We start from the raw sequence: 11,138 nt of genomic DNA on the forward strand, positions 1-11,138 counted from the left end.
TGAAAGCCTCCTATACTGGGCATCACCCATCCCAGCACCCTCCTGAGCTCTCGAAGAACCAGCCTCACCATGCCCTGGCCTAGCCATAGTAGCACCTCGTGCTGGACGTCCTCCTAGAAGACGATAACCCAGCCCATGCTCCTCAGGCTCACCACCGGTCCACTCCTGCATCCCATTTAGAGTGCCAGAATCTATCGGAGCTGCTGGCAACTGCAACTGCTCATGAGCCGGCCAGTTCACTCCTACTGCTCGGCATAGCTTCGTAACCGTGGATGCATAAGGGATGTTCATATGCTTTGCTCCCCTCAAAAACTTCAGAATTCCTTGGTAGATAAACTCACCAAGGTCCACATAGTATTCCTCATTCAGAATTCCCCACAACAACTGTGCTCTCTCAACTGTGACCTCGTGTGCATGTGAAGAAGGCAAAATATTAGCACATATAAATGCATTCCATGCACGGGCATACCTGTTCATGGCGATCGCCGGAAAGTGACGATACTCATTATTGGCTGGACTGCGGTTCCAAACTGTGCCCGGTCGACAGAGAGTCGCACAAATCAAATCCAAGTCAAAATCCTCAGCAGTCTTTTCATTCCAGTTCTCCTCCTCGGGCTTTCTCTCTCGCTGTCCAATCACACGGCGAATCGCCGCAGGATGATAATCAACCGTCAGCCCACGAACTACAGTAAACCCATTCTTTTCATCCTTCGCGTTCGAGTAGAACTCGCGAACAACACTCATCGGTACTGCTTCGGGTGACTCACAAAAAGCTATCCACCCCTTCTCTGCAATCATGGGCAACAACTCACCATCCCTTCCTGATGGTAAAAACCCCCTCTCCTTCAGAATCGGCTTCCCCAACAGCCTAGTGTACTCCTCCTCCGCAGCTCTGTCAGTTAACCGAGGCCTTGCAGCAGTACCCCTTGATGAATCAGCAGTAGGAACTGTGCTGCTGCTGTCAATAGTGCGTGCTCTCTTGGGTGCCATTGATTTGTGAATAAAAGTGTGTAATAACTGATTTTTGATGTTTATGAGAGGGTTTAAGTGCAGGAAGTTTGTGGGAGATATGTAGGATAGGTGTATGTATATATAGGGTGTGGAGTAGGTTAAATTAGATTAGGAGTGGGGTTGAGGGATAAAATTATGGGGTAATGGGAAAAGAATTCGTGGGTTTATGGGCTGTGATGGGTTTTTGTGTTTTGTTTTGTTTTTTTTTTTTTTCTGAACTGCAAAAAATTTTCTGGAACTCGACCCCTGCGCGGCCGCTCAGCATTTCTGCGCGGGCGCGCAGCAAGCTGCGCGGCCGCTCAGCATAGCTGCGCGGGCGCGCAGAGGGTCTCTGGAAAAGATTTTTTTCAGCCCCTGTTTTCTGATTTTTTTGTGTTTTTGGATAGGTTATTAACTTCTAAGGGTTCCTGTAACAACAATTCATGGGTTACCTCCCACGCAACGCTTCTTTTTCGTCATTAGCTTGACGTTCCGTACCTTTCTCAAGTAGTCAACAAAATGGCACTAACCACCTCTCGGTTTGCCATGTCCCCATAGTAGTGCTTCAACCGCTGACCGTTAACCTTGAATGCTTGGTCCGAATCATTCTCAAAAATTTCCACCGCTCCATGTGGAAACACAGTTTCGACAATAAAAGGTCCAGACCGCCTTGATTTCAACTTCCCAGGAAAAAGTTGGAGCCGAGAGTTGAATAACAGAACTTGTTGCCCTGGCACAAATAACTTAGGATGTAGCCTCCTATCGTGCCACCTCTTCACCTTTTCCTTATACAATTTGTTATTCTCGTACGCTTGAAGTCGAAATTCATCAAGTTCATTAAGCTGAAGTATTCTTTTCTTACCAGCTGCATCTAAATCCAGGTTCAATTTCTTCAATGCCCAGTAGGCCTTATGCTCAAGCTCCGCCGGTAGATGACATCCCTTACCGTACACCAACTGAAACGGTGACATCCCAAGTGGAGTTTTGTATGCTGTTCTGTAAGCCCAAACAGCTTCATCGAGCTTTAAAGACCAATCCTTCCTTGACGGACAAACAACCTTCTCTAGAATGCGCTTTATCTCTCTGTTAGACACTTCCGCTTGACCATTTGTTTGCGGATGATAGGCAGTAGCTACTCGATGATTCACATTATAACGCTGCATCATAGAAGTGAACTTACGGTTGCAAAAATGCGATCCTTCATCACTTATGATTACCCGAGGCGTTCCAAACCTTGTGAAAATTTGCTTATGAAGAAAATTTAGCACTGCCTTTGCATCATTTGTCGGTAAAGCTTTAACTTCGACCCATTTTGAGACATAATCGACTGCCAGCAAGATGTACTGATTATTGCAAGACGAGATAAAAGGCCCCATGAAATCGATTCCCCATACATCAAAGACCTCGACTTCAAGCATCACATTTAATGGCATCACATCCTTCCTTGACAAATTTCCCACTCTTTGGCAACGATCACACCTTAAAATAAACTGATGAGCATCCTTGAACAAAGTAGGCCAGAAAAAACCTGCTTGCAGAATACGAACTGCCGTCTTCTCACCTCCATAGTGTCCACCATAAACCGTGGAATGGCAGTCTCGTAATATCCCCTCCGTCTCACAGAACGGGATACATCTCCTGATGATCTGGTCAGCTCCCTGTCTAAACAAATATGGTTCATCCCACATATACCACTTCACCTCATGCAGAAACTTCTTCTTTTGAGTGGATGTCAAATTAAGCGGCATTATATTGCTGACAAGATAGTTTACAATATCTGCAAACCATGGTTCTTCCTCCTGAATTGCAAACAACTGCTCATCCGGAAAAGATTCATTGATTAACGTCCTATCTTGTGAAGTAGAATCGGGATTCTCCAACCTAGAGAGATGGTCAGCTACTTGATTCTCGGTACCTTTTCTATCTTTGATCTCTAACTCAAATTCTTGAAGTAAAAGCACCCAACGAATGAGTCTCGGCTTCGAATCCTTCTTAGAAACCAGATAGCGAATAGCTGCATGATCAGTGAATACTATCACTTTCGTACCAAGCAGATAAGATCGAAATTTCTCAAAGCCAAAGTCTATAGCCAAAAGCTCCTTCTCAGTAGTGGTGTAGTTCAATTGGGCCCCATTTAAAGTCTTACTCGCATAGTAGACCACATGGAAGAGATTTTTCTTGCGCTGTCCCAGAACTGCACCTACCGCATAGTCACTCGCATCACACATCATCTCAAACGGTTCTGTCCAATCTGGTGCTGTAATAACTGGTGCCGTGATCAAACTCTCCTTGAGAGTCTCGAATGCTGCCAAACATTCATCATCAAATTTGAAAGGCACATCTTTCTCAAGTAAATTGCACAACGGCTTAGATATCTTTGAAAAGTCCTTGATGAATCGCCGATAAAAACCCGCATGACCGAGAAAACTACGGATTCCTTTCACCGAATTAGGTGGGGGAAGATTTTCAATGACTCCCACCTTGGCCTTGTCCACCTCCAGACCTTTGCTAGAGACCTTATGCCCAAGGATAATGCCTTCACGCACCATAAAATGACATTTCTCCCAATTAAGCACCAAATTAGTTTCCACGCATCTTTTGAGTACGGCGCGCAGATTATTCAAATATTCATCATATGAGTGTCCAAAGACGGAGAAGTCATCCATGAACACTTCGACGTTATTTCCAATCATGTCAGAGAATATAGCCATCATACATCTCTGAAAGGTGGCCGGGGCGCCACATAACCCAAACGAAACTCTACGAAAAGCAAATGTGCCAAATGAACAAGTGAAGGTAGTCTTTTCCTGATCCTCTGGTGTAATACAAATATGATTATACCCGGAATAACCATCCAGAAGACAAAAATACTCATGTCCCGCCAATCTGTCAAGCATTTGATCAATGAATGGGAGAGGGAAGTGATCCTTCCTTGTGGCTTTGTTCAATTTTCTATAATCCATGCATACTCTCCATCCTGTAACTATTCGAGTAGGGATGAGCTCATTCTTTTCATTTGCGACCACAGTGATACCTCCTTTCTTAGGTACACATTGCACGGGGCTCACCCACGAGCTGTCAGAAATAGGATAAATGATGCCTGCATCTGGCCATTTCAGAATTTCTTTCTTCACCACCTCCTTCATGATCGGGTTTAGTCTTCGCTGCTGTTCCACCGTTGGCTTACTACCTTCCTCTAACAGAATTTTATGCATACAATATGAAGGACTTATCCCCTTGATGTCTGCTATGGTCCATCCTATAGCCGATTTGAATTCTCTCAAAATCCTTAAGAGCTTGTCTTCCTCACTACCTGAAAGGTCAGCTGAAATAATAACAGGTAACGTAGATGAATCACCTAAAAAAGCATACCTCAAGTGTTCAGGTAATGGTTTGAGCTCCAAGGTAGGTGCTTCCTCTATTGATGGTTTGAGCTTCCCTTCAGCATTCTTAAGGTCAGAAGTACCAAGAGATTCAAATGGTATGTCGAGCTTTCGCTTCCATGGAGAAGCGTTCAGATATTGTAATTGCTCGTTGCTATCTTCATCATCGCTGTCAAAATCCCCCACTAAGGCCTTTTCCAATGCATCAGACATTAGCATGTGATCGAGTTCTGAAGTAACCGCAGAATCAATCACATCCACTTTTAAGCACTCCTCATCTTCTGTAGGGAATTTCATTGCCTTGAATACGTTGAAGGTCACATTCTGATCTTGGACCCGCATAGTAAGTTCCCCTTTTTGCACATCTATCAAGGTACGACCAGTAGCCAAGAAAGGCCTCCCCAAAATTATGGGAATCTTCTTATCTTCCTCAAAATCCAGAATAACAAAATATGCAGGAAAGAAGAGCTTATCCACCTTGACGAGCACATCCTCAACTATGCCCCTTGGGTAAGTAATGGAACGGTCCGCCAATTGTAGCGACATGTATGTGGGTTTTGGATCAGGCAGATCTAGCTTTTTAAAGATCGACAACGGCATCAGATTAATGCTTGCTCCCAAATCACAAAGGCACTTGTCAAAAGTTAGATTGCCAATGGTGCAAGGAATGGTGAAGCTTCCTGGATCTTTCAGTTTTGGTGGTAACTTTTGCTGCAGAACCGCGCCGCATTCTTCCGTGAGAGCAACGGTTTCAAGGTCATCTAGTTTCACCTTCCTTGAAAGAATAGTCTTCATAAACTTCGCATAACTAGGCATTTGTTCCAGAGCCTCAGCGAAAGGTATATTGATGTGAAGTTTCTTGAACACCTCCAGAAACTTCCCGAACTGTCTATCCAGCTTTTGTTGCTGCAATCTCTTAGGAAAAGGTGGTGGAGGATAGAGCTGTTTCTCCCCTATATTAGCCTCAGGCAGAGTGTGTTCAACAGTAGTTTTCTTTGGTTCTGCCACTTTCTCCTTTTGCTTAGATTCTTCATCTCTAACTTCAGCTTCGACTTCTTTTGCCTTTTCAGCATCAGCTACTTTTCCAGACCTTAAGGTAATAGCCTTGACTTGCTCTTTAGCTTCCTTCCTGCCTGGTACTTCCGTGTCACTGGGAAGAGTGCCAGGTTGACGATTGAGCACTGCATTGGCTAATTGACCGATTTGATTTTCCAAGGTCTTGATAGAAACCGCCTGACTCTTGCACAACAGCTTAAGTTCCTCAAAATCAGCACTAGTAGGTGCAGCTGCACTTCCCTGTTGAGGATATGATTGCCTTGTAGCATACTGTCGTGGTTGCTGAAATCCAGGTGGGTTAAACTGTTTACTTACTCCTTGCTGATATGTTGGCTGAATAGCATTCTGATTATTCCCCCAGCTAAAATTTGGATGATTTCTGTTGTTAGGATGATAGGTCGCTGGCACAGGCTGCTGTTATCATTGATAATTATTCACATACTGAACAGATTCGTTGATAAGAGAACACTGATCCGTAGCATGAGAACCTGCACAAAGCTCACAAACCATAGCTATTTGATTAACTCCATACGTAGCCAAAGAATCAACCTTCATTGATAGCGCTTGGAGCTGGGCTGCAATAGCGGTGGCTGCATCAATTTCCAGAATACCTGCTACCTTGCCTGACGTCATCCTCTGAGTTGGGTTTTGATGCTCGTTTGCAGCCATCGTCTCGATAAGATGATACGCCTCAGTATAGCTTTTAGCCCATAAGGCACCTCCAGCTGCTGCATCGAGCATGGGCCGAGATTGGGCCCCCAAACCATTATAAAAACCAGTGATTACCATCCAATCCGGCATTCCATGATGTGGACATTTTCTCAACATTTCCTTGTAGCGTTCCCAAGCCTCGTACATAAATTCTGTAGGTTGCTGCGCAAACTGAGTAAGAGCACTCCTCATAGCAGCAGTCTTTGCCATTGGATAAAACTTCACCAGAAACTTTTGCGCAATATCTTGCCACGTAGTGATGGACCCAGCTGGTTCAGAATGTAACCAGTCTTTAGCCTTATCCCTCAGTGAGAATGGAAAAAGCCTCAACTTGATAGCCTCATCAGTCACGCCATTATACTTAAAAGTGCTGCAGATCTCGACAAAATTCCTTATGTGCATGTTGGGGTCTTCAGTTGCCGCTCCTCCAAAAGAAACAGAATTCTAGACCATCTGAATAGTGCCCGGCTTGATTTCAAAGGTGTTAGCTTGAATAGCCGGATTAAGGATGCTTGACTGAATATCATCAATTTTAGGCCGAGAAAAATCCATAAGAGCTGGATCAGCTTGAACAATACGATCTCCCATGTTTACTGGTTCTTTCTGCTCAGTTCCTGAATCCGAATCCTCAAAATCTAACTTCTCCGGAGTATCAAGAACTTCGTCTTTCTCCTCAGCTGTATCTAAGGTCCTCTTACGAGCACGAGAACGAGTTTGCATAAACGCTTGCTAAAGTACCTGAAACACAACCGAAAAGAGTAATTAACTACTACGTCCTAATCACTGAGTCCTAATGACCAATGATGGTAAGTACATAAACTAAACAAATACGCCGAGTTCCCCGGCAGCGGCGCCAAAAACTTGTTAGGGCGAAAACATGCACTAATATTCACGCAAGTATACGTGTTCGCAAGTAATATAGAATACTTTCTAGTTCGTTCCCTCAGAGACTCAGACTAAGTTATTGTCTAATTAAACTCACTCACCAATGTATGATTACTTCTCAATGTTAAGTTAACACTTAAAATTGTTGATTAAATATTAACTATAATTAACTACTTAATTAACCACTTAACTAACACTTCAATTTATCAATAATAAAACACTCATGAGATCACAACTTCATTATTACTTCCTTCTATAACCATTGTTATTACCTTTAGCATGTGACAGTGATGACATTAATCGAATAACACGAAACTGATAAAAGCCAACTTTCATTGTACTAATACCATTCTACCAAACATCCACAATTAAGATAGAAGTTGAATAGTCATCAATTATGTTGAGTTCCTATATGTCTACAGAAATTGACAACACAATGATTTAAGCACAAGTTATTCCTTTTGATTACATAGGGCAAATAAAACTGTTAGAATTACCTACTAATCATGCACAACGTACATGAACCTATGCTAGCATGGCAAGTTCTAAATCTCAAGATCCACTGTCGCTTCACAAGAGATTAACACCCTATCTTATATGTTCGCGACGCACATAAGACGAATACGCACAACCAATACTAGATATCATGCAATCATCACACACTAAAGTATTAAACAATTAGCTAAAGAATTTCATAATAAATCCGTTGCAACCCCATGATCACGATTAGCCCATAATAGAACTTATCGCCATCATGGGTTTATATGAAATCATGATAAACAACACAAGAAAATAATAACTAAACTAATTATATTAAAACAGAGTACGTCACAAGAGTAAATAAGTCAAGGCAAGAAAACTAGCATCCAACGTTACAACGAAACAAGAATCACAAGAATATATGCTTCCTCTTCGCTGCAGTGTGCTAAATCGGTCTTCTTCCTTATCTCCTTCGCTTCTTGCAAAACACAATCTAAAACATAATCTCCTTCTTATTCTCTATGAAAACGTCTCAAATCTACTTATATAATAGTCCCATAAAACTCAGATTACATAGAAGTTGGAAGCCAAACAGAAGTAGAAGTCTAAAATAATTCAGCTTTTTCCCCGACCCTGCGCGGCCGCTCAGCATTTCTGCGCGGGCGCGCAAGGCTGCTGCGCGGCCGCTCAGCATTGCTGCGCGGCCGCTCAGCATTGCTGCGCGGCCGCTCAGCATTGCTGCGCGGGCGCGCAGGACCCTACTGGAAAAATTCCAGGTTTGCTCCGTTTCTTCGCCGTAATCTGCCCGTTCTTTTCCTCTCTCAATGGTGAACACATGCCAAGGCTTATTCTTGATGATTCCTCCTCCGAAATGCAAGTAATACCCTGAAATGCACAAACACTAGAAAAACACATCAAATACACAAAATACTTGATTTCAAGACACCAATTTAAGCCATTTTAAGACGTTCTAAGTGGTATAAAATGCCACTTATCAACTCCTCATCTTCTGTAGGGAATTTCATTTCCTTGAATACATTGAAGGTCACATCCTGATCTTGTACCCGCATAGTAAGTTCACCTTTTTGCACATCTATCAAGGTACGGCCAGTAGCCAAGAAAAGCCTTCCCAAGATTATGGGAATCTTCTTATCTTCCTCAAAATCCAGAATAACAAAATCTGCAGGAAAGAAGAGCTTATCCACCTTGACGAGCACATCCTCCACTATGCCCCTTGGGTAAGTAATGGAACGATCAGCCAATTATAGAGACATGTATGTGGGTTTTGGATCAGGCAGATCCAGCTTTTTAAAGATCAACAATGACATCAGATTAATGCTTGCTCCCAAATCACAAAGGCACTTGTCAAAGGTCAGATTTCCAATGGTGCAAGGAATGGTGAAGCATCCTGGATCTTTCAGTTTTGATGGTAACTTTTACTGCAGAACAGCGCTGCATTCTTCCGTGAGAGCAATGATGTCAAGGTCATCCAGTTTCACCTTCCTTGAAAGAATACTCTTCATAAACTTCGCATAACTAGGCATTTGCTCCAGAGCCTCAGCGAAATGTATATTGATGTGAAGTTTCTTGAACACCTCCAGAAACTTCCCGAACTGTCTATCCAGCTTTTGTTGCTGCAATCTTTTAGGAAAAGGTGGTGGAGGATAAAGTTGTTTCTCCGCTGTATTAGCCTCAGGCAGAGTGTGTTCATCAGTAGTCTTCCTTGGTTTCGCCGCTTTCTCCTTTTGCTTAGATTCTTCATCTCTAATTTCAGCTTCTCCTTCTTTTACCTTTTCAGCATCAACAACTTTTCCAGACCTTAAGGTAATAGCCTTGACTTGCTCTTTAGCTTCCTTCCTGCCTGGTACTTCCGTGTCACTGGGAAGGGTGCCAGGTTGACGATTGAGCACTGCATTGGCTAATTGACCGATTTGATTTTCCAAGGTCTTGATAGAAACCGCCTGACTCTTGTATAACAGCTTAAGTTCCTCAAAATCAGCACTAGTAGGTCAGCTGTACTTCCCTGTTGACGATATGATTGCCTTGTAGCATACTGCTGTGGTTGCTGGAATCCAGGTGGGTTAAACTGTTTACTCACTCCTTGCTGATATGGTGGCTGAATAACATTCTGATTATTCCCCCAGCTGAAATTTGGAAGATTTCTGTTGTTAGGATGATAGGTCGCTGGCACAGGCTGCTGTTGTCGCTGATAATTATTCACATACTGAACAGATTTGTTGACAAGAGAACACTGATCCGTAGCATAAGAACCTGCACAAAGCTCACAAACCATAGCTATTTGATTAACTCCATATGTAGCCAGAGAATCAACCTTCATTGATAGCGCTTGGAGCTGGGCTGCAATAGCGGTGGCTGCATCAATTTCTAGAATACCTGCTACCTTGCCTGACGTCATCCTCTGAGTTGGGATTTGATGCTCATTTGCAGCCATCGTCTCTATAAGATTATACGCCTCAGTATAGCTTTTAGCCCATAAGGCGCCTCCAGCTGCTACATGGAGCATGGGCCGAGATTGGGCCCATAAACCATTATAGAAACCCGTGATCACCATCCAATCCGGCATTTCATGATGTGGACATTTTCTCAACATTTCCTTGTAGCCTTCCCAAGCCTCGCACATAGATTCTGTAGGTTGCTGCACAAACTGAGTAAGAGCACTCCTCATAGCAGCAGTCTTTGCCATCGGATAAAACTTCACCAGAAACTTTTGCGCAAGATCTTGCCACATAGTGATGGACCCAGCTGGTTCAGAATGTAACCAGTCTTTAGCCTTGTCCCTCAGTGAGAATGGGAAAAGCCTCAACTTGATAGCCTCATCAGTCACGCCATTATACTTAAAAGTGCTGCAGATCTCGACAAAATTCCTTATGTGCATATTGGGGTCTTTAGTTGCCGCTCCGCCAAAAGAAACAGAATTCTGCACCATCTGAATAGTGCCCGGCTTGATTTCAAAGGTGTTAGCTTGAATAGCCGGATGAAGGATGCTTGACTGAATGTCATCAATTTTAGGCCGAGAAAAATCCATAAGAGCTGGATCAGCTTGAACAATACGATCTCCCATGTTTAGTGGTTCTTTCCGCTCAGTTCCTGAATCCGAATCCTCAAAATCTAACTTCTCCGGAATATCAAGAACTTCGTTTGTCTCCTCAGCTGTATCTAAAGTCCTCTTGCGAGCACGAGAACGAGTTTGCATAAACGCTTGCTAAAGTACCTGAAACACAACCGGAAACAATAATTAACTACTACGTCCTAATCACTGAGTCCTAATGACCAATGATGGTAAGTACATAAACTAAACAAATATGCCGAGTCCCCGACAGCGGCGCCAAAAACTTGTTAGGGCGAAAACACGCGCTAATATTCACGCAAGTATACGCGTTCGTAAGTAATATAGAATACTTTCTAGTTCGTTCCCACAGAGACTCAGACTAAATTATTGTCTAATTAAACTCACTCACCAATGTATGATTACTTCTCAATGTTAAGGCACTAACACTTAAGATTGTTGATTAAATATTAACTACAATTAACTGCTTAATTAATCACTTACTTAACATTTCAAATTATCAATAATAAAACACTCATGAGATCACAACTTCATTACTACTTCCT

At 42.9% G+C, this 11,138-nt stretch overlaps 2 non-coding genes across 2 annotated transcripts; both read left to right on the forward strand.

The window, feature by feature from the left end:
- The first annotated feature begins 6,228 nt into the window (after positions 1-6,228).
- Positions 6,229-6,335, forward strand: LOC141694232 (small nucleolar RNA R71). The gene has a single exon (XR_012563554.1). It is a non-coding gene; the product is annotated as a small nucleolar RNA R71 (small nucleolar RNA).
- Positions 6,336-10,087: 3,752 nt separating this feature from the next.
- On the forward strand, positions 10,088-10,194 carry LOC141694358 (small nucleolar RNA R71). The gene has a single exon (XR_012563672.1). It is a non-coding gene; the product is annotated as a small nucleolar RNA R71 (small nucleolar RNA).
- The last annotated feature ends 944 nt before the right edge of the window (positions 10,195-11,138 follow it).

This window comes from Apium graveolens, chromosome 10 (genome assembly GCF_009905375.1).
Source record: "Apium graveolens cultivar Ventura chromosome 10, ASM990537v1, whole genome shotgun sequence".
Lineage (NCBI taxonomy): Eukaryota > Viridiplantae > Streptophyta > Magnoliopsida > Apiales > Apiaceae > Apium > Apium graveolens.